Source organism: Mycteria americana, chromosome 4 (genome assembly GCF_035582795.1).
Source record: "Mycteria americana isolate JAX WOST 10 ecotype Jacksonville Zoo and Gardens chromosome 4, USCA_MyAme_1.0, whole genome shotgun sequence".
NCBI lineage: Eukaryota > Metazoa > Chordata > Aves > Ciconiiformes > Ciconiidae > Mycteria > Mycteria americana.
Genome location: NC_134368.1, coordinates 71,882,859 through 71,908,184, shown reverse-complemented (window position 1 = coordinate 71,908,184; position 25,326 = coordinate 71,882,859). Strand labels below are relative to the sequence as shown.

At 39.5% G+C, this 25,326-nt stretch overlaps 1 protein-coding gene across 1 annotated transcript in view; it reads right to left on the bottom strand.

The window, feature by feature from the left end:
- Nucleotides 1-23,747, bottom strand: part of ARHGAP24 (Rho GTPase activating protein 24) — a 222,005-nt gene extending 198,258 nt beyond the window's left edge. Inside the window, exon 1 of the mRNA XM_075500847.1 lies at nucleotides 23,648-23,747. The gene's annotated coding sequence lies outside the window, so the exon portion shown is untranslated. The remainder of the gene's footprint in view (nucleotides 1-23,647) is intronic.
- Between the last annotated feature and the right edge of the window lie 1,579 nt (nucleotides 23,748-25,326).

The following is a 25,326-nucleotide window of genomic DNA, read 5'->3' as shown; positions in this document are numbered from 1 at the left end:
GTAATGCATATGTAAGTCTTATCTTTCCCTTCTTTTTGGTGGCTACAAGTTAAGGAAAACAGGACGTAATAAAATTCCTTTCATAGAATAATTTTTTTTCCCCTCTGTCATCTACAGCACGTGTCAAAATAGTAATTTCAAAAATACTTTTTAGAAAGAAGGAAAGGACACCTTTTTTTCCCCCTCACTTGTAAACTTCAGGTTATCTATAACCTGTACCAACACCGTCCTGCATTTCAAAAGCAACATATTTTATCAGTGCAGGAAACCAACAGAAGTTTAAATCAGTGCCCCACAAATTCAAGCAGCTCCTTACTTCCCTAAGTACAGATTGTTTGAGGATTTGGTTTTTGCAGAATGAGGTGCATTCTGGAAAGTATGAATTGTGTGAGGTGACTGCTAAAAGAAATACAGTAATCAGCACCACAGTTTATTCCACATCTAAGTCAGTGCAGTAGAGCTGGGTAAAAGCTACAACCGCAAATTTTCTTATTTTAAAACTATCAATTATGTACAATTTTTTCCCAAGGAATTATACTTACAACCAACCTCTAGAACAGACATTGCAGAAAAGCCAATGTAAGGCAATGAAATTAATCTATTCTTCCAGTAACTTAATTTTATTTTCCTGCATCTTTTCTCTGAAAATTTTTCTTCCCTATTCTCTGCATCTGCAACCATAATTACACTCTTTTTCATCTACTCTTGGTAAGATAACGATTTGAAAGTTAACTCTGTTCTTCTAAGCTAGAAGATAAAATTTCTAGCTATCAATCCCATAGGAAGAAATTTTTGTTCAAAGTTGTCTGTTTTATATCACCTTGATTCATCACTTACCTAAATTTAGGAACCAAGTTTAATTAGAACAGATAAAGACAGAGTAAGATTTTTCAACTTATCTTCCAATAGACACAATGGTTCTCAAGACAATATTTCAACCTTTACGAATGGAAAAATATAATTAATCTTTTAGAAAAACAGATTAGCCAGTGTAAATAATGGATGAAGTTGCAGCAACAATTGGGTTTTCTAGAAAACACAAAGAACTTCGTACTTAGGGCGTTTGCAGAACAGATGACCTGATTATTGTCTTGTGACCCAAGTTCTTTTTTCACATTAGCTCTGGAAAAGCTTTTCTAATTCTTCATTTTTTTGTTTTCAATTATTCCTAAGGCCTTTGTCTTTTAGAAGACGTAAGACTGCTGGTGCTGCTTCAGAACTATTAGAGTAAACAGCAAGACTCATCAAAAATGGTTCTTTGACCTTGCATTTTCTAACAAAACAGTCAAATGCCCTGGAAGTTTCAAAGAAATAAAAAACAGCTTTATACATAAAATTTTCTGAATTAATAGAGAGAAAAACAATCAAGCACACCTTACAGATGTCAGTCTTCTTTTGTTTGTGGAAATTCAGCTTCCCTGGCAATAAGCTGGTAAAGGAATCTGGACAAAATACATACAAAACACACCAATGCTTACAAGCACCAACTCACTTCACCTCTTAGGATGATGAAATTTGCCACATGCTTCAGCAAAACAAAAAATAAAATTGTTAATTCAGTTGCTATTTGTGACTAGGCACTGTAATAGATCAGTACCACCTACCTACCTTCTGCATCAAGGCCAGCTGAAGAGTCTAAGCACAAGATATTAAGATATCAAACATCTTCAAGTGTCTTCTGTTACTATGTGCGAGAAACCTACAGGAGCAGCCAGCTCATTAAGGACTTTAGATCATCACACAAATAGATGCAGCAAGAGCTGAGCAGCAGGAGGGCTCCTCTACCCTACACCAAGAGCTAAACCGAACCACAGCTGACCTGATGACTTTGACATTGCAGCCCTCTAGGCTCAGGCCACACTGAAAAGATATGGACCATAACCTACAAACAGATAAAAGCAGCTAGAACTTGGAAATCCTCTCCACTTTACACAAATAGAGGAACAACTCCAATTTGATGCTTTCACTCACAAAGTACTTGCAGTTATATTTCATCAGGAACAAAAATATGTTTCCAGCATTCCAGCTCTCTGCTAAATTAGATGCAGATGATGAAGTTTTTTTTCCAAACATATGGAAGACAATGCAGCTGAAATCTCAGCTAGGCCTTGACAGATCCTGTACATAAAGCATTAAGCTTTCTACAACACACAGGGAATCTAGGCGGTAACTACTATGATTTTGTTTCATAGTTTGATTTAGGATGATATTACGAGACAGAAATGTTAAAAGAAAGTAATAAAAGCCTTTCACATACCCTCAAATAAAGTCAGATGTTCATGTGTCATATATCTGGACAACCTCTGCTTTCAATGGAAGCCTGATCTCCACTTCAAAGGGAGGAAATTAGACAAAAGGGGAAAGAATGTACACCTCTCAGTACTGGCAGCCCCAGGAAACCCAAGACCAAAGGACTAAATCTATCACTTTCCCAACACCCCCAAGACAGACCAAAGCCTACAAGATATTTAACCAAGAGAGAAATTGAAAGCACAAGCACTTGCAGTCCTCAGTCTCAGCCACCAGTATATAAACCTTGCTCATTTTATTATTTGAATAGTGACAGCATAGAAAGAACATTTCTGTATGTCCATTGCTAATATAACTTCTGGTTATAGCTGTGAAAAGAAGCCATTCCCTCCACCATGTGTAGGTGGCTTTGTTCTTTTAATTGGTGTTGCAGGCAGCAAACACAAGTTTAACCAGGGTATATGTTTAGCTTTCTCAATGTTTAGTTTATTGTCGAATACTAACATAACATTGACTGAATCCAAAACATTAAAAGCACACACTTAAATCCCAGCTTCCCAGGTTTCTTCCCCATTCTGAAAATATTTCTACACATTACAAGTTGTTTAATGGTGAACGAATTCTCCTTCCAAAGCTCCATCCTTTGGTACATAGTTTGATAGGAATTAGTTTGATCTGTAAGGTCTGCAGTAAGTAGTTTTGACTCTTGGGAGCAGCTTGTAAATTTTTCATGTGATACCTTTCTCTAGTACCTGCTGATTATTCAGAAAATTGTCTATCCATCCTACAAGTTGATGCTTTAGTCCTTACACAGAATATGTTTGAAACTTCTCCAAAGGAGCAGCTATTTCTGGCTTAAGTGCTACAAAAATTTTGTGAATAGCCTGAAAGTTCAACCATTACCACTGCACTTCCAAGCATACACACACTTTGGTGTCAAGTAGTGTCAAATATTTCTTAGACACATATACAGTTCACTGGGACTATTCACACGAGTAAAACATGTAGTATGGCTAGTATTACTGATCTAGCCATACAGATATCCTGTTCACATTGATGCAGATTCTGTACAGCTACTGAACAAGTTGCGTAAGTTTATTTCCAAAATCCTTCAGTTCTAGTACTGTTGAAAACTTACCTCAGCATTGTCAACTTTTCCTCCTTTTCATGCAACTCCAATTGCAAGACAGGTATGAATAAATTAGCTGGAACCTCCATCAAAACACTATTTCCACTGGAATTTTTTTTTTTTTTTTTTTTTTTTTTGAGATTTTGCCTATGCAGGGAATGTGGGTTCTTGCAACTATCTCTATTAAGAATACGTTCCGAAACAAATTTGCTGAAGAAGGCAAGTACAACCACTACTGGCTGGCTCCAGAAAAAGAAAACCGCAAATCTGTTTGGGTATTACGTACATCTTTTCCACTCTTACATCATCTATAGTATTGAACACAACTAGAGCACTGTCCTATCAACAGTGTATCTATCTTAACTGTCATTATTTACTGCTCCAAATGACAGCACACCCAACTGCTGCGATGGAAACTCACACATGCTCAAGCTTGTGCACGTACCAGCAAAAATACAAACTCTGAGAAGATGGCCAGCCTGCAAGGTACTATGAGAAGTTAAATTCAATTTAAGCCCAGGTAAGCTTAGGCTTTTGGGGAGGAGGGAGAAAGTTGCTCTAAGATGAGTTTTTACAAAAGGGTTTCAAGAGTATGCTCCATAGTAGCATGAGTTGTACTACAGGCGAAATTTTCACTTATGGTCAAAAAGTTATTGCTTTACGTCTCTGTTTCTGGGATACTCTGTTTTTAGGCAGACACATGAACTTTATAACATTCCTTGGTCTATAAAGCAGGTGCAAACTACAACTTACAAGTGCATTAAAAAGCAATGCTCAGCCCTACATACTTTGCAATGGATAAAATAAAAATGGAACAATAAGGCCTGATCAGGGATGATGGTAGTGTCAGATGGTGTCAGAAACTGTACTTTAAAATGGCATGTCTATCAAGTAACATCTTCAGGTTGGGCAGATTAGGATGCATTCAGCAAATAAGTTCATTAATTAATTCATCCAGTACAATGTTATGGTTTATGCAGGAAATACAGCTCAGTTAATTTATCTAAAATGTATGAATGAATTTATAGGTTAATTTTCATAAGGAACTGGTATGAATCAAAACAAGGTCAATCATTTCACTTTCTCAGGTTTGCCCCTCTACAAATTCATAGTTCAGATGATGAATTATAAACAGGTATTTGTAGCTAACCTAGCTCGCAACCGCGCAAGCTGCTTTACTGGTTGGCAAGACAGGGAAATACTGGAATCTGTTCCTGCAAAATCTTAGAGAGAAACAAGCTCTGAGACACACCACCTCTTTGATCTTGAAATCCCCCTCTCCCCCGTAACAAGTTAAGGATCTGGCTAATATTTCACCAAAACTGAGCAGATGAGATTCTATTCAGTGTCTCAGCATCCAAAATCCTGCACAGCCCATATTTTTCAAAATTATTAATTACTGTGACTGGCTGAAGAATACAACCAGTTTTAAAGCTAAGTGTAAGATATGTAGAGCTAAATCACCAAGAGAACTACTTAATTTTCATCACTATTATCAGATCACTGTAGATTGCACCAAAGTTATCCCTAAGGACCCCTAAGGATGACACCAACCGATGTTTTCTTTTGGCAGAATGGGATGAGATCCAGTCAGTAGTTTTACTTTTTTTAAAAAAATCTGACATGTCTTTTACTGTTACTCACTAAGCAAATAATTGAAAAATTTCACTTGCAACCATTCACATTTTTCTTTAAAGCTTGTTGAACAACCTATAAAGCTTCTCATTTTGAATAACTAGTACGAATGGGAAAGAGGCCTAGGTTTACTTTCTGGATCCAAAAAACTGCACGTGGAGGAGGAGTGTGTATGTTAAAACCATTGATTTTAAACCATCTCCTTTCCCCCTGCCCCCTCCCCTTAAACAGTACTTCTGTAAATTTACCTCAATGTATTTTCTTCTGCTCAAAATAGGCAAATGAACATTCCCTTTGTAAATATTTTGGGACCAGCAAAATACATTCCCAGGAATTTACTAGGTAATTATTTAGTTACTACTACTGCTCAGTCACACAGCTTTTCCTGCACAAACACCCATACAGGTGATCCAAGCATAACACTGGCACAGCTGTGCAGCTGTGTTGAACCTTTAACAGCTCTACACCTGGTTCAACAGTTGAGAAATATAAGGGAGGTAGGGCAAAGGCTGTCATGAAAAACTCCACCTGCCTCTCTCAAATGGCAGTGGAGAAGATAAAACCAATCTCCACCTACTGTCCCTCCCCTTCCTACAGATCTGTTGTACACTGTGAAGAACAGTGTAAGAAAATGCTCCTGTCCATACTATATGGTTCATTTTTCCCAAGAAGGGGAATGAGCTAAGAATACACATTTTTGGCAACCAAAAAGACCTGTCTGCTGTACCAAGAGGGCATTTTGATTTGCTGGTCCTGTAACAAGACTGACAATATCTACCACAGCCATAGGGACACAAATCTGTGCAGAAAATGGCGCAACAGAGGTCCATCAGAGTATTTTGTGAAGGAGTTTTCATTGAAAAACAATGCACAGAAGAAGAAGAGGAGATCACACAAAGCGGAACAGCCATAACCTCTCAATTTTACTTGGTTTTGCAACCCTGAAACATTTACCAGCTATTTTGTAGGAGTCGTCTGAAAAAAAGCATTTAAGAGAAGCATCTAACTCTCCCAGTGATATTTGCTCCGGACTGCTAATTCTGCAAGATATAACCAGAGTACAAGGACAGAAAAGGAACTGGGACCCACAACCTGAGTGGTAACTTTAGGGCCTGATTTATAATCTTTTCAATCCCAAAGCCATCATAAAGTGAGGATAAGACCATCTCCAAATAAATCTGTTTTTGTAAGGGGGACAAATGAACCTAGTGATCAACATATCACTGACGCTATATATCCAGGACCTAAAGCTACTGTGCCATCACACAGAAATTACACGAGACAATTCAAAGTCTGAAGAAAACATCACAACCAGCTCTTTGCATCTAAAAGATAATGAGATACTGGTAGGAAAGGAAAAAAAGAGAGAGTTGTCAGATGGCAGCTCTTTCACAGTATTACAGAGGCAAGATTTATACAGTATTTTAAATGAACAACAATATAAACAAAGAAACAGACATTTACCATGGTGATCACTTTAAGCTGATACCTAGTAATAAATCTTTGTATGTGATTTACTGCCAAATCCATGTACAAGCTCAAGTATGCATAACTGCTCCTGAGAAGATGAATAGCATCATTTTAAGACTGTTAAAAGTGCAATTATGACCACATTCCTACCAGACAGTACTGAACCTTAGACTTCACATTCTCAAGACCCCCCCGCCCCCTTTCTAAATATTTTCTCATCTCAAACTTGAATCTGAGTCCTACTTTTCATTGAAACTTGTGATTACAGAAACATCCTAATATCTTAAAACTCAACACAGAGTATATTATTTGTTACATTAGACACTAGTTTACAAGATGCTCTCAAAACCAAGCAATGCAGTATTTCAATTAAAAAAAAAATCGTGCAAATGATAAGCTCCCACTAGTGGTTGCAATTACATGAATGAGTGCTTTCTGGTGGGAAAGTGTTTTGGGAAGTTGTTGACCAGCCCTCTTCAATACGATACCCAACTGGAGTGTTGCACCACAATTAGAAATAGGAATCCAACAGTATGAAAAGGTGACACACACATATACTTAACAATAGCTCTTCTGTGCAGACAGAACACGACTTCAATTCAGAACAGATGCTGAGTGGAACCTGATCACATCCCTCTGTCACACTTTACATGGAGGACTAAGCCACAGTTTATCCTTTGAAATACTCAATTGTGAAGAACACAAAGTGAAAGGAAAAGAAGAAAACTGAGACATCGTCACCACAGTTGACAGACAAAGGAAGTCTAAACACATCTGGATATTATGAAAGCAAAATATTTTAAACATGACTTCCAGTTCTTCTCTCTGGCAAATATGCATTAGCTGTGCTAAACTCTAATCCCAAGTTATTTGAATTACAGTTTAGAAATAAAAAAAATAATAATAAAAAACAAACCCAAACCAGAAGAAAAGGCAAATTTCTGCTTGGCAAAACCAAAAAGCCCGTGATAAGCAGCATAGCACACAATGGAATGAAAAAATCAAAACCAGTTCTAAGACGAATAGATTTCAACACAGTCTTCCAGAATAAAGCTGCTTTATATCTTTATTATGGTTCACCAGGGAATTTTACTTCACGTTTGCTGTAAGGAAGGCAGGCCATAAGCAGCTCTCGCAGCAGTGTGACATTTCCTGAGACACTGCTGAGGAATCTGGGGTACACCAAAAGATATCTCACGTCTGGCACTTGAGGAGCATCCTGGCATAATTCACCTCATGGTCTAGATTTTCATAAGAACCTACCATACAAGTAGCCCTGTGACAAACCTTTTCCCCCGGATGTATTTAAAGCTTGAATCCGCAAAGCAAAACCTTAGCAAGCTGTCCTAGCATCCCTGAAAAAAAGGCTTGATAGTGGTAATTTGGAAGTGATGGAACAATTTACAAAACTCAGACTTTGTCAAAGCTATTCTGGATTTTTCCTTCCTATCCTAAGGCAGTGAAGTGGTTGCTCTTGGATAGAAACCTGCCTTTAATATTTATAAGACTATTTGATCCTCATGAGAACTGCAAGAATCACATTTGATGGACAAAGAACAGAGAAGACACTGCAACTCTGGCTTATTTCTCGCAAGATTCACATTTGAAAAATACAATTTGCCTTCTCTGATAAAAATAGCCTGAAAGGAATACAGAGTAGACATAGATCTCTTTCTTCATTACAGTTCCCTAACAGTGGTAATATATAACAAATTATTTGCAAACTTGCTTTCCAGTTCAATATGGAAAATAACACATCATATCAACATATCATCAGCTTGTTTACAGAGTTTGATTTTTCTCTACTGGAAACAACAAAGACAACTTGGAAGACATTCAGGGCAGAGGAATGAAGATGAGCATTTGATTGGACTGACACCATGACAGCCAAGAAAAGAACACAAAACATTCCACAAATTTCTGAAGGGTGCAAGCACCAAGGAGAAAAACAACAACTTAAAGGGGAAGATGATAAATGTCAGCTCACTAAGGCAAGCAAGTCAGCTGCTTAGGAAGTACATCAGCAATATCCACTGGCAGCAATATAAACCATCAGTTACGTTCCCACAGCATGCTTAAGTGTGTAGATAGTCCCTCGTTTAGAGAACAAAAACGAGGATCACCTTTCCACTGCCCAGCAAAAGCCTTGAAGTGTTCAGTGAGGACTATTCCTGTATCAAACCATTTCTTCAGAGCCAGAAATGCATGTACACCATTTGGCACAAGTTCAGTTTTTCCATGCTCTACGCCTTCATCCAAATTTGTACTAAAAAAAGATACTCGAAATAGTATTCAAACACCTTCATCGTCTTGATGACTACGATTTCGTAAACCCAAAGCTGTTCATGAGGACCCTCTACATAAACACAAAATGTATATTCTGAAGACATGCTTATTTTACTGTTTAGTCAAAAGATTTCTCAGTATTGCTACTGCCAATTGTTCCAGATTTCCCATGGTTTGAGCTTTGCATGATTTCACATCAAGCTCAAAATGTTAAATGTGAATTTTTGAAAATACAGCAGTTCAGGAAAACACACCTTAGTATACCTCACTGCTAATTATTTCCACTGTATGTGAAGAAATCTTCCTATTTTCACAGTGGTTTTTACTAAGACAGCATCTACCTGTACAGGTCAAAACCAAGGATTTAAGCATATGAACAAACTTGTGGACGTGTGATGGACAAAACAGCAGTAATGATGAAACATTTTTACATGTAAACAATTAAAGTAATTTTTATTCCATGAACTACATGACTTTGTTTGCAGGAAGTTTTCCTTTTTCAGTTTGTAGACTGACACAAACAACTGGAATAACCATAAAACTATGTTCCACATTTTTCAACTCACTACTGGCTTTATACTTGTTTCTTATACTATGTTTACCTGATTCATGTTTTATTGGTATGTGTTGCATTTTTCTCAGCAATACTTTTTCTGCCTTTCTTATTGGGCTTCAGGAGATACTGCACACCCACAAAGGGGCCAGTCAAAATCTGGCTGTCAAGAAGAATGATAAAAATTTGTTCTTATTGTAGCATATCTGTATTCAGCCATCACACAAGCTTACGAGAGTTCATTGTACTTTGATAAAAAACTTTTCTGATTAACAGCTTATCCCTTTTAGCTGCAAAAAACCACAGCAAAATTAGCATAACTATGCAAAAAAGTATGTTAACCTGAAGACCTTTGCTCTAAATTAATTATTGAGAAATCACTGAATCATTCATAACATACTTTATAATTTGCTGATGCTTAAGCCTATTTATGTGGCTTTTAAAACATTGCAACATATCCTAAGTGAGAACATGAGATTATGGATGGCTAACTGAAATGATGGGGGACTCATTTTCATCATTGCTCAAAAAAAGCAGCAGTTTCAAGTTCACCATTACATTTAAGACAATTCTCAAGGCACTAAAACACTTAAAATCATTTGTAATAACTTAACTTTTTGTTCCCCCACCCTAAATGCTCAAATTAACGCAGCATTTTTGTAAAATGCCACCCTATATTATTCAAAGTTTTCCTGAGTTCTACAGTGAGATAAAATCCACTATTTTGCTTGGTTGTGCTTGATGGTTGTGATCAATAACATGATACAGTGTCTGTTTCCTGACTGATGGAGAGAATTTATTTTCTTGCAAGGCAACACTTGCAAACTGTTCACGTTTAGTATTTCTTTTTCACAAACGCCTTAGAAAGTTGAACAGCTGTGTAGAGGCACACATTCATGCTACAAAATGACATGAAGCATGACTATTAACAAGAAGCAAATACACTGAATAAGTGCCAGCTTAGGTAAAGTGAAGTGGTGCAAAAGCTAGGAGAGCCATGTCAATTATTGATTTTCTACCATGGAGATTTTTTTTTCCCAGCTCTGCAAATGACATTATTCCATTTAAATTTCTCATCTGTATGGACAATGAAAATAACAATGTTTAAAACAATTCAACAGCACTTCTCAAGGAGGCAGGCTGAAGTGTCTTATTTTTCCTGTAATATGCTTTCCAGATTCCACAATCCATTTTCAGCAGAGAACTTTGTAGATCTCCACTCTACACATCATTTTGCAGACACTTCACTTATCTCCCTGCAAATCAAGGTAATTCTACAAGGTTTTTCTCAGAGTAAACTAGCATAGCACAGACCAATGGGTGACAAAAGATAAATCAGTAGAAAAACATTACAACTAGAAAATTAAGCACTCTTAGACAGTCCATAAGAAAATATGTAATGTTAAAAAATACAGTGATATGGCATCAAGAATCAATCACAAACATCTAAATTCCATTGGTTAGCTGTTGAAATGTTGCCAAGTCAAACAAAAAAGTTGTAATTCACTCACAAAGCCAAATTTAAGCCTAGATGCCACTAGCAGAAACTGGCAGCAATGGATCTAGGACTATGTTTTCAGGATCTCTAAGACAAAGTAGCTCTGATATACCTACAAAGAAACAAAACATGCAAGAAAAATCACTGCCTCCTTTGCCCATGGACTCCTTGTCTGAACAATACCAGTTTATCAAGTCAATTCAATCCTGTCCTAAGTGTACAAGTGTTAAGATCAAGGCTTTCTTGCCCATTTCCCAACTTCAGAGGCTTTAGTATTATTCTCCCATCTCTAGAACACCTACCATGTGAAATTTTTTCAACCTTTGCACCTTCCTTTATTGTTTCACAAAATTCATGACCAAAAAAATCAGCCATTCTAATGTTACAATAGAGCACCAAGGCCTTAATGAGAGATGCTATTTAATAGTAAAGCATTATTAGTTTTTCATTTCTAACATAACTTAGACCAATGGAACTGACAATTTTATTATACTATATGACATAGAATACATACATATATATATATATATATATATATAAAAAACAGGGTCAGTAAAAATCCTGTAATATTAAAAAAAATATTCAGATCACTCCAACAAACAGCAATTTTACCCTGTGCTCTTTTGTCCCAGGATGGCAAATGAATACCTTCTATCTCACCAACACCATCTTGGAATTCAGTGACCTTTTGATGACAACTTGGTCAAAACTAATATATTTTCACATAAGCTTTCAGCTAAAACACCCAGTCTTTCTGCAGAGGTGTTTCAGCACCACCACCACCACCAAAAATATGACAAGTTACAGCTTAAAAACACTCTCTAAAGAGCTCTGTAAAATTTTAATCGGCCAGTTAAAGGGGGAGAAATTACAGGATCGTGTCACGATTTCCACACTACTTTACTTTTTCCTACCTTATTACCCTCAAAAATTCTGCAAATGACAGACTAGCCAAAAAATACAGTTGCTTTTTATTCCACTTTCAATGAGTCTCAGAACAAACTATTTGCTCATATCAGTTTCCAAGCAATCTGTCTAGGCATCCAAGTTTATAAACTAGAAGAACTGTTCAAGCCTCCTTTGCTTTTAAACATACCCAAACCAAGAAGCTTGTTTAACAGGCCTATTAGGCTTTGCGATTTATTTGACATTTCAAATAAATCACCTTTTTGTTTTTGCAATAAGACTTCAACCCTTTCCTTGCTAGTCATCTACAGCAGATGCCAAAAAGCTGTGCTTCTGCGTGCTTCTGAAAACACACACACAAATAAATCTACTTTTTCCAGACCTCCAGCAGCACACACAGCTCGTTTCTGAGCTCAAGTTTTCATCCTATTTTTTAAGCACAGACATTAACTTCACACTAATATAAAAAGGACTTTGCTACCACCAGCTCCACACTTAATATTTTCCAAGTTAACATCCATAAGTCTGCATGCATCCTTTCAGCTGTACTGTCATACCACAGCCAATATTCAACACATACTGGCTGAAACTGTCAGTAATCTCCCTGTACAGAGAGATTTTAGACATGCTTGCTATTTGGTTTCCATGCTTCTAGGCAATTTCCTATATACCTTTGGTTATTCTCCAGGGCAACATTACCTCTTTACTGCTTGAAATCATGAAAGGGTGGATCAAAGGCAAGAATAAATCTTATCTAGGGATATAAAAGAAAACCTACTCTGTCTTACTTATTTACTTATTCTCAAAAGCACTGGGGCAGGTAAATGCAAGACTTTCAGCTGTAGGCACTGCAAGTCACAATTTCTAAACAGAGAAATTCTGCATAGGTAGAAGAGATGGGCAGAAGAGCAGCTCTTTCAGGGAATCCCAGACTGCCCTACCTTGCTGATATTATTAAATATTCCTTCAGTGGAAGATTTGGCTAATGTCTACTTTTTCTTTTATGTGAGCATGCCATAACAGTAAAAATCGCCAGACAGGGACCATTCTTCAAGTAAAATAGGTTTCTTTTTTATCTTATCTGCCTTTCCACCCTAGACTTTGTAAGTTAGAGAACTGAAAATGGAAAACAACACTGTCTTTCAATACATAAAGATGTAGAGGAGGTATGCACCACGCATATTAAAGAACAGGACTTCATAAAGCTCAGTAACATTCAAAGAGAAGTTTTCCATGAGAGAAAGGTGTAGATTTAACAGGAAGTATCACAGGATTTTTTGAGTACTTCAAGACTGCTTTGAATAAGATGCGTGCAAACCTTATGTCACAATGGACATCTGATCCCCAGCTAGGGATGAAAGGAGCAATGAGGCTATGAATCAGTAAGGTACGTGACACTGTATTCACATTAGAGCTCTCTATTTAAGGTAAATGACAGAGGAAACTGAACGGCCCACTGACTTGTCACACACACAGTAGTCCATCATGTGGCACCCCCAAGATTCAGAAGAAAATGCTAAACTTTTTCTCCAAGAAGAAAGCACAAAAAGAAGAGGAACATTCCTGCAGCTCAAAAATCAAACCATTGAGTGAAAAAAACATTATCACAGCTACCATATTCTTTTCCCCCCAAGAGCCATGTTGTATGGAGATTTGTTGGATATTTTATGGCATTAGAGAATAAGTATGACCTAACTTAAAGTATCTTCATAACTGACTGGTATCACAGGCCTCAGACACTCAATTTTGGTTTTGTCTATACCCAAACAATCCCACCAGCTTTACTAAGACACTGCAGCTATAAAGCAGAGGAGGGCATTCAGCTCCTTAATGATGTATGGCGCAGTGCCACAATGGTGAGCAAAGTTATCAAAGCTAACTTTTCCTCAGAAGTCTAAGCTCGTGGGACACCACAGGCTTGCAGCCAGCTGTGCATTTTGAGCAGCATAACCTCCTACAAAATATATGTTACAAACTACAAATGCTTCTACACAGACCCTTCCTTTCCCCTCCAACAAGGCTGGAGGCTCAGTGCACAGCCCAGCAGCACACAGACCTGCCCTTGCCGGAGGAGGCATAAGAAGCTCTGTATTTGCAAAGCAGAAACCTAAGGATCCTTCTTGTCTCAAGGTAAGAATGATTTATAAGGGAGAGCTAAATGGCAGGTGAAAGCTTTTAATGGACTCCGAGGCAAAAAAAAAAGCAAAAATTTTCTGACTAGTCATTTGAGAAATAATTAGCTCCTCATGCCACATTTCCATCTATCAACACATCCCAACTGCTCTGCCTACAATTTAGCAGTCCAGCAGCACTATCAGACAATTGGTCTGCAAGTGAAATTGGATCCCTGTCATACCTACCTGTCCACAGCAACACCTCAGTGATAACTGCCTGTTTTTCACATGCTGAGAAAAGAAACTGAAATACTGCAAAGGCATGTCCCTCTGAAATCTCTCAGTAGCACTGCTTGTATCCCATTATTCCAGTTTTTCCCCCACCTCTGTAGTAGCATGACCTTTTCTTTATTGTTTTATTGTCCTGGGTTCATTCAGCATTTGGTATAACAGCACAGACTAGAAATTATTTCCTTTACTGAATATTTCCACCAGGTATTGTACAGTAATTTATCATTACTTACTGGACACCTAAGTAAGGTGCAAAATACTTATTGCAGAGTCATATACAGCCTAACAATAACTAGTATGTCCTTTTGGCTAAGATAGCATTTTCTAGTAGTCCCTACGAAAGTAAGAAATGGTAAAACTCACTTTTCACAACCTTCTTGTTCATGCTGGGAGATGAAGATCTCCGAAGCAGTGTTCCAGGAGTGACACCATCAAATAAAATGCAAATGTCTGAAGGGAGTCTCAGCATTTAGGATTTTATTTCTAATGCTAGAAGACGATCACCCCTATGCCGAACTCCTTTTCTGCACTTTTCCGGTTGCCAAGGAAAGGTATCGGGAGCTGCGTGAGCCTGCATTGTATGGCAGTGCTGCACGACGGCTTAATCTCCTGATGTGATAAATAGTCTTGACACTGAATGTGCCATGTGGTGCACACTCAACCGGCTGCTTTAGTCCTTTCCTGGTGTCAGCCGAGAGCACTGCAAGCTTTGTGAGCTCAGGCTGAGAGCAGGAGTGCAAGAGGTACACAAGGAAATTCAGCACATATTAAACAGGAGAGGACTCGACAGCCAACCGCAAGATACTTTAAGTGCTGTGCATAAGAAACTGTGCCAAGCTCTCCACTTTACAGAGTCATCATCACAGCTGCCCCCTGGCTCCTTCCCAGAAGCTTCCCTCTCCCCTTACGCCTGGCAGAAGGCAGCATTTGAAGGGACTAACGTGACGACTTCCATACAAAGACCCACAGACCACTGCAAAGGGCAGAGTCAACAACCATTTCTAAATGTGGTAAAGCCTACCAGTAACAGCTGACCAAATCAGGAGTCGAATCATCATGGCAAGTGACCAGAATTGTTTGTAACATCAATGCTAAAACCTAGTAAATTCTTCAAAATCAGTAAAGTTACCAGAAATGAATTAATAGTCAGCTCATTACAGGACAGAATCATCACAGTGAAAATAACAAGGGTCCTACTGTGAGCATGTTGATTTGCTGCCCATTATATTTTTGCCCTGGCACATCTTATAATACATGTAAAATATTCCCATGTTTAGGGACTAGACTATTCTTTTACAACTGTAAAAGACAGGTGGGACAGTAAAGGACCTCCCAATTCATTAAGACCATCTTCTGAAGCCCCATGGGAGCCAGCCACACAGTTACTTTCAGATAGTGAAAAAGCACGATCAAAACAGCTATTTTAATATTTCCCCTCACCCCCAACCCAGAGGTCCCAAGGCTACCCAGGAACTCCTTAGTCTGTTAGAAATTTTTTTTCATCCCAGCACACTCATGGACAGTCTACATCAATTTACTCCCGCATTATCACCAAATTGTTCTGCTCCCTCCCTGATGTTTACCCACCTTATATATTTATGTGCAGAGATTAAGGCTGCTCTCTCATTTTCACTAGAATACACAAAGCCAGGTTTGATTTTCTCTTAAGAATAGGGACTGAAGCATGGCTGGTTAAGTCTAGGCAGCAGACATCACACACATACAGGTTACATGGAAAACTAAACAACCTAAAAGCAACAGGTCCCTTTTACTTACAGAAAGATATATATTGTTTTTTGTAAGTTTTCGTTACTCAAAAACACTACTTACAATGTGGCTTCTTACAGTTTCTTGCCGCTTACTTAGTTGTGTCCTCCGAGAGAAAAACTCAACCCAAGAAAGCCTACTGGCATCAAGACATAGATCTCAAATGTATTTTTTTCTAAATATAATTTATTATAACTTTCAGGAGATTGAAGTTAACTGATTCCAATTTGAGACCTGTACTCTCCTAGGAGGAAAACAGGTTTCAGCATCATGCATCAAATGTTAATAATGTTTTACATTCCAATTAATTTATTGACTTCTGAAGAGTTTTTACTTGAACTGTATTTAAAATGGCACCTTCAAGACTTCCCACTGCCATATAATGGAATTGTGTTTGCTTTTTCTAAAACAGTGAATAAACCTGTCTTACGGTGGATGCTGAATGGTATTTTGCAATACATATGAACAAAATTAGTCCCTAATCTTGAAATCAGTTATTGACTGGGGGGAGGGAGGGGTTGCTACTATGCTTTCATTCTGAAACTTCATTTTTAGCCACACTGCAGAACTCTGTCAGATCAAGCTTTTTGACCAGGACTTTTCCTATTTGCTTCTAAACTCAGCAAATTTTACATTGGAGTTACTGAGATCAAATCAATTTGAGTTCCAGCAATGCTATCAAGATCCCCAATTACTACAGTCAGATTATGACTCTCAAAGGCCATTTGCAAAGCTCACATTTTAGGACACTTCCATTTAGCTCTACTGAATACAGAGCCTAAGCAGGCTTTGTGCTTGCAAACATAAAGTAAGCATTCACAGTCCTTTTAAAACAAGGTATATCACTATCTCCAAACTAAAAGGCATTGCAAGTTTTCTCTTTCTCCAGGCAGGCCCTTTAACATTTCTCCGTCAGTTTGCTTGCTTCTTAGGAGAAATTAAAAAAAGAGAAGAAAAAAGAAACATCTGTGGGAACAGCTGCACAAATATTGCAACTGCCAGAGATAAGATTTCTTTCTAGCATCCAGGATTTCTTGTTTTGTGTTTTGCAAGACCACTTAGGAGTGTATAACCACAGTGACTATCCATGCATCTGACACGCAATTTTGATCTCAATTATGGGTAAGAGGTAAAAGCTCAAGCCCACTATAGTCACACAAACACACACACACAGAGAAAACAACCAGAAGCCCAAACCCTTGAAGGAAGTGTCTAGAGGCTCCACCATATAAAAGCTTATACAGCAAATAGGCTGCTTGCTCTGACTTCTTGTGGACAATCAAAATACCATGGTAGGTAGTTTATAATTATAAGCAGATGTACAGCACAGCTTTTTCCTTCATCGTTATCTCACATTTAACAACAACATTAAGAGCCCAAATTACTCAGCCCACTTTCCAAGACAATACTTCGATAATTAGGCAATGATATCACTAAATATATAGATTTCCAGAAGTCTGTCTTAATCTCCTAGATACATGTCTGCATTCACATACTTGTCTTCAAATTGCACCGATCTGTTATGTTCCAACAGGAAGCATTAAGAATGAGTTTTATCATGTGCTGTGCTATATATTGATAACTACAATTCTTATTTCCCAGTCCAAGCCCAAGTAGGTAAGGTGAATATGATTAGCACTTCATTACAGTAATAATCACCTAAATTAAAGTAGCCAGTTCTAAATACACACAGCTATGGTAGCAACAAGATCTTGGAGCTATTGTAGCTATTGTAGTTTAGGGATTTACTGAAATTTTTTTCCCATAAAAATACTGAAAGAGTTACCAACCATTTTGGCTGTGGGTGGCAGTCGCCACATCCGGCTGATACACAGAGTAGGATTTGAAGAATGAGAAGCAAAGCTAATTGTCTGCAGCCTCTGCATCATTTTTCTTTCTCAAGCAACTCAAGAGGGGCCTTAAGCATACTTTAAGTCACGCTTGACTGTAGTGCTCTCCCATTTGCTAAACAGTCACTTAGCACACTGAGATTGTCGGAGCATGGTAGCACTTCAGCTTCTTCTTTTTCCACCTCTACAGTGCCGACTGTCAAGCACGGTATGTAGAGAAAGACGCCCTACTTGAGCAAGCTCCAGCATGCTTCAGGGGGTCTGCTCCACTTGAATTCATGTGATCCACTCTTGTGATTAATTTTCTAAATACTCATCCTGTAAGATTGTGCCCACATATCCCCACAGCACTACTTGGAAACAAGGTTGTGATCTTTAAAAATCAAAAGCACAAAGACTTATCACAACTTGCTTTGCAACACTAGCTCTTATCCTTCCTTATGTCCACACATTTCCAACTGAAGAAGGCAAGCCTTCATGTATAGCAATGGTCTGCTGTGGTCATTCAGCTCCTTTCCATCAAGCCACAAACAGAATACCAGATTTTTTTTTTCCCTCTACATAACTAACATCCAAACCAAAGACAGTCAAAACTGAACAAATGGATGGCTACAATGGGACAGAAAGAGTCCACCCAGCCCAGCATCCCTTCTCCAACTGTGACTAAAGTAAAACCTCAGGGACAAGCAGAATAACTAAGACAAGCATGCAACAATACTTTTGGCTAGCTATCCCTTAAAACTGGGTTTTCCCTTTACTAATCACAACATTTTCTGGCAAGTATTTGTGTATCTTAATTATACCTTATTTAGATCTTGTGCACAGTACTACCTCCTTTCATTTGTTTTGAGCCTGCCACTGTCACTCCTGGATACACCTTGGGATTCCTGTACTGGAAAATAAGGGAAGAATTGGCTTCTGCTCACCCTTTCCCTGCCATTCGTTAATGCAGTTTTCTCAGTCATCTCATTTCCAGGCTGAAAAGTTCCTTCCTGCTTCGCTGTTTCTCAGACAGAAGTTGTGCTGTGTCCTTGACCACTCTTGTTGCCCCTTTTAAAACCTTTTCCAGCTGAAGCTGCAAACTACTAGCACTTTCAGGCAGCAAGGAACTCCCCTGGTATGACCTCTATCCTTCTTCACATTTTTCTGCTCACAACAGAGGATGTGGTAGCTGGGGGAGGTTAAAGAAACAGCTAGAAAGGCACAGAAAATCCAGGATGCTGCTGCTGGAGCTGAGGTCAGGTCATTTGAGTAAGGATTAACTGGGAAGGCTACTTTCTCTGCCTACTGAAGGAGCACTTTACCTCCTTGCAAAACAGGGAAATAGATCAAAATATGGAAACAGCCAACACATTTTGGCCCAGACCCAGGAAAAAGCATGTTTGGTTCTCCCAATTAGTGATATCTAGAGAGATCTTCCTGCCTCCCAGATACAGGCAAACGGCTGGGTTTTTGCATTTTACTTTTTATAACACTTCATAATTGTTCAATTTGGCAGGCTAAGAACACCAGTCCAGTTAAAATTTAAGCTGCTCTAAAAGCAAAGGCAGATGTGGGAAAAGGACGACAGGAACACACCAGTTACTTCTTGGCAGTAAGAGACATGAAAAATGTCTTCGCTGAAGAGCTACTAATCATAATTGGTATTATACAAAATTGCACAGAACTAAATATAGGAAAATGAGAGGTATTTCATGAAAAGAAAGTATATAAACATTGCCAAGGAATTCAACACGTTGCTGAAGTTTGTCTCATTGAGCCATAGAGCATGAAAGCCCCTCCAAACTAACCAGTACAACAGTAAACAACAGAAGTTTGTTAAACGTAAAAGCACTGAGCTCGTGTGATCCTTCCAACGCCTCTGGCTTGGTGGAGCATGACATTTTCATTAGGAAAGCCCAATGAAACAAGAGCTGAGCCGGCAGACAAAATTAATTCAAACAGTTAACAGATAAGTCAAAAACCATGACAGTAAACAAAAAAGCATCATACTGCAGGTGGTTTCTAGTCCCAGGGGAACTATCTTATTTTGCAGCTTAGCCAATGTCTTGGAAGAAAAAAAAAAAAAAAAAAAAGATCATGACTGAAAAACGGTGCAGGTGACAAGTACCAAGGAAGCCGTTAATTATGAGGAGGAAAAGCAACTGACAGACAGCCGTCTGTGCACCAGCCTGTGTGTTCTTGCTCAACTGACACACAAGTTGTGAAGAACTGCCAGTACCTGAGAGCATCCTCCTGAAGGAAAAAAACGAGGTCCCTGTTCAACACAACAGCCCCATCTCTAGTGTCATCACAAGACTAACAAGGAAAAAGAAAGTATAAAGATCATTGCGTATCTGGATTTCACAGGACTGCACCCTAAGTATTACCTCCAGCACTGGTGTTTAAACATCTAGAAGCATTTTGGAAAACAGGAAACCATTTTAAAAATGTTGGAATAATTAAAGAATGGGAGAAAGTAATGAAGGAACTCTACTTTCCACTTTTACAAAAAGAAGGTAAAGAATAAGATAGTAACTCTACAGGGAGCAGAAGTTTGGATAGAGAAGACTATTAAACATCCAAAGAGCTAATAAGAACCAGAGCTAACAAAGCTGGTAGTTAAAGACAGTAAAATAAAACAAGCAGTAAAGCACATAATTTAAGACTGATGATAATTACACCAAGTGAATATATTGCAGATCATTGAGAGTCTATCAAGTGACTTCCTGTTAGCAAAACAGGATATTTTTTGAAAATAAATGATCTGGCTTATAACGAGAGCTAATCAAGGACCTTTATGGTTCATTTTGGATTCATAATCAAATCCAAAATAAATTTACAGCTTCAGTCCTTACCATCCACGCTTTGATCACCCAAATGTAACTGGCAAAATAGAGAAGTAGAAGGAAAAAGTCAGGAAGTGTACAAGAAGCTGCAGAACAGGAAGAAGTTTCTCAGCATGCAGCTCCTCATACCAAGATCAGCTGTCTATAGACTGGCTGCCACAGCTGGCTTGCGGGCACATCCTGGGGGTACCTAAGAGAAGATGACAAAACCATGACGCTTGGGAGGCATCAGCTGCTGGCTCTCCTACTGAGGTTGGGACACTGCAGGGATCAAAGCGAGCTGCTTTGTAACACCATCCAGCTGCTTCTGGGAGCTCACGCACAGTGCCCTGGCAAGGCAGCCTCTCCTGGCTCCCACAGTACCGCTGCCACCGAATGCCGTGTGCCCTCCCTGCTGCTATAAGGCTGGGATTTCAGCATCCTTTGATTACATCTCTGCAGATGAAGAGTCTTTATCTGTCTCAACACAGGGCTTGTTGATGTCTGCTATGCCACTGAAGCTTAAGTACACCTATCTTTGAGATGTCTGGTATTTTCATACACTTTTGAGTACTATAGAACTGAGCCACCTTTTCTCCCCCAATTGAAAAAAAGCAACCTAATCAAGGTTTTCTAAATAAATGAAGGCAACAACTACAAAAAACAATTCTAGCTTGAAATCCTAATGCATAATAACAGAAACTTGAAATCCTTTGCGTAATAACAGAAACTAACATAGACCAAATCTTACCACTAGCACTTTCTGCAGTCTTACATGTAGGAAGAGACTCTAAGCTGGAAATTGGGCCTCTATTGTCTTTTTAAGTTTCTATTCCTCCCAAGACTGGCAATGGAGTAACAAGTTTCATAAAAAGCTGCGTGTTTCCTTATCGTCCAACAATATCAGCCACTTGTCTTACCTGGAGTCCTCAACATTATAGAAAGCCACGTTCCAGACAGTGAACGAAGAAAGCCTATACCAGATATTCTCCTTCAGTGTTTTTCTTGTTTTAGAATGCCAGGAGAAGAAAACCTTTTCTTTTTCTTCTTGGCTGAAAGCTAACATACAGTTCGTTCACCCACAACACAGTTCACAACACAAATGCCACCCCAATATGATAAAGTGTCACACACTGTTCCGGGAGGTTATTTTAAAAAAAATCATGTCAAGCATTCCCTCTGCCCAATACAGATAAAGCCAGTACAGATAAAGCCAATACAGATAAAGCCCCCCGGTGTGTTTAAAAAAAAAAATCAGATATTTAATCAAGCAGCAAGAGATGAAAAGGTCCTGAGAGATGCCTGTGTGCTATAGCTGCATATGGAGCTTGCAGGGGTTTTCTATTCTAGTTACTTCTGAAGACATGACCTTATCAGGAGTTCAAACTACTACTCGTGAGGCAATTTCCTTTAAGGCATCTTCATTTCTAGCTTTCTAAACTCCATCTCCAGAAAACTGAACCTAGCTATATGACCACTAATAAAAGCAATCTTCACGCACCAGCCTGCAAACACAGGAGAGGCACGTGTCTTAAACAAATAACCCACAGCCTCACTCCTACTTGTGCCCAGAAGTGCATTGCCATACAGTGCGAAGAAGTCGTGCCTTCCACACAGAATCATGTTGTTAGCTGAATTTTCTACATGGCTTTACATTTTTTACTTACTGTGGGGCTTTTTTTTTTTTTTTTTGGTGGGCACACTATTTATTCCAAACTAAACCTATCAAATTTCATTAAAGAATGAAAGCCAAGTAAAGAACAAGAGAAGAAAAAAGCAGCTGAGAGAGAGGACAACAATTAAAGAAGAGGCAGACAAATAACTTTAGACACCATGCACAAAGAAACACGAGTTCTAAGCACATTTATTTTTAACACAAGTCACTGTATCATGTACTAGAAGATGCCTTTTGCAATAACAAAACCTGCCACAACATGAAAATTTCATGGGACTGGAAACAAGCACTTGACTCGCAGTCCTTCCTTCTCTCTACCTCTGCTTGTAACTCTGCGTGCCTTCTGTGAGTATGAGATGCCACTTAAACGATTTTTAGCTAGGACATGATGCTTTGCCCCTTGTGTTGATAAATCCCCCTCCCTTAATTCTTACCTCATGGGGAATCCTTTTCCCCTGAACGTACAGAAGTTATTGTCACCTTCCAGGTACAGAACTACTCCGCAACAGAAAAAACTTAACCTAACAGCATCTTAATACCTGCTGATCTAGTAAGTTATAATGCTCTCCCAGCAACCATGCTAGGAGACAAACAACACAAACAGAATTCAGATTAATATTAGACAAATTCAGTGTTATGAAGTCACTATGCTACACAGGGAATTAATTTGGTTTCTTATTTCTACCTATACAGGACAAGGGTACCTATCTAAAAAACCCCTGCTGTTTATTTCCAGTCATCTGTTGTAAAAATGTTTCTAACATCATCAAACATGAATTATTTACTACTCTCCGCTCTGCTGAAAGAAGAAAACCCCCACATGCATGTTGCTGTTAAGAAAGATAAAGAGATAAATATTCCATACAAGCCCAATGGAGGAAAAAGAGAGAAGACAATTACTCCCTTATCTTAAAAAGAAATCCACTCAGTAGCTCTAAAAATCCACTGAAGATTCCCTAACTCTTTTGTGATTGTGAATCAAAGTCCTTATTGTAAAGTTTGTTCCAGTGAGGACCTTAGCTCTGAAAGCCTGCTACAGATATTTGTGTAGAAGGAGGAAGATTTTAAGACAACCATCACAAATCCAAAGATGAACATTAAGATGGAGATTGCAGAAAGCACAAAGCGTTTTTACTTATATTTAAGCCAACAAGTGGTCAGATGACACATACTCTGCTTGTACCCCTGAAACCAACAAAAAGGAATCCTGTTATGAAGTATTTAACACTGTTAAGAAATAACAGCACACAAGATGCCTCCACACACACACACACACACACCCCCCACGGCAGACAAGAACAGCTGTAACACACACAGACAGCTGCTGCCATTGCTTCCTGGTCTACAGCAATTATTTGTCCTGCAAAGACCACATGGTTTTGCCACCAAGATAAAAATCGCATCAATGCTACCTACCCTGGTTTTAGCTGCAGTGGTGACCCTGTCCAGCGAGAGCTCCAAAACTGCCCCAGACGAGAACTCCTACCTTCCACAAGCAGGGTCAATATTGTCACCCATAAACGCGGTGGCTTCTCAAGACAAATTCGGAAAGAGTGACAGCTTGTTTCAGCTTCACTGCACTTACACGTTTCTTCTCCTTCCCCCCCTCGCAACCGCTCAGACGATCTGTGCACACACAGGGCTGCCACCACCACACGGGAGCTCCGCGCTCCCACCGTACCTCCTCGAGAAATCCCAGCCGCCGCGCGAGGAGCAGCCCAAGAAGTTAGAGAGAGCGGCTCTGTGTGTATGAATGCGTAAATATACAGTACGAGAGGCTGGAACGGCCTCCCAGGGCCAGCCCTCAGACGCAGCCCCGGGTTTCAGATTTCATTGGCAGCTGGCAGCTCTGGAGCGCGGCAGCGGCACTGCTGTTGCACCGGGGAGGAATCCGGCTCCCTTCCCAGACATCTCTGGAAATCCCGGCGACACGGCACCCGCCGCCCCGACAGCGCCTGGAGACCCTCGGTTAACTGCTTCGCCGTGCTTGCTGCTATTGGTGCTACGGAGCAGGGTCCGCACTCTGTCAGGGGTACGACATAACCGGCGCTACGCACTGTCGTTTCTCACAGCGCTACCGTGCACTTCTGCCAGAGGCCTTACACACAGCAGCAGCAACTCGATCGTGCGCTCGGGAGAAGGAGCTCCTCTCTTGCTGCACACGTTGGAGGCGGCCACCAACTGACACAGAGACACCCTGTGACCCTACGCAGATTTTTGCCGCCCCCCCCCTTCTCTATTTTTGCCTGTGATGCCTCTTCAGTCAACTAAACACACTCTAAGTGGTCTTGACTCATCTACTTTCAACAGCCTGCATCTCTGCAACTTAGTATGATGGTCTGTTTAAGGAGAACTAAGGATTTGACCTTGCGTGGACCTGACGGAGGTCTCCATGGGACCTGTACAAGGAGGGCTGCATGCCTTCTCTGCAGGCCCAGCTCTGACTCAGTCACACAGCAGAAATCAGAATGGGAATTATGATGGAAACTGCAGCTGTAATTGGGTTTCAGGAGCTGCCGTTCCCTCGCTGAATAGCACAACTGTCATCTGCTCCCAGGTGACTCAGTGAGCGTGAGGCTGCACTCTTCCCCATACTCAGAGAGGGCAATGAATGATGTGTAACCTCCATCCTCCCTCCCACCACCTCAGACCCCACCATACTGGTTTTAGATGGAAACACAACCTCTCTCGAAAAATCCTAATTGCTCTGTTACTGGTCTCTTCTTTCAGATCCCCATCAGGAGACAAAAAGCAATTTCTAATACTATAATTCCAATAATAGTTGAAAACAGCACAACATTACACTTCCAAGCCCAAGAAGGGTTCTGCATACTGTACATGCTAACTAAAATCCTGCCCGTTTTCAGCTACACATAACAGGCACGTGGTGTTCCTCTAATGACTGGAGCTCGCAAATCTGTAGAAGCTGCAAAAGTGTTTTGCATGACCCAGAATCTCAGCATCTGATAAGTGTGCAGCTTGGACAGACCTGGACACACTCCCACCAACTTCCCTCCCATGACCCATTTCTCACAATTCTGCGTTTGCTGGTTCCAGCTTCACCCAATGTGACAGCACTAAAAAATTCTGACTAC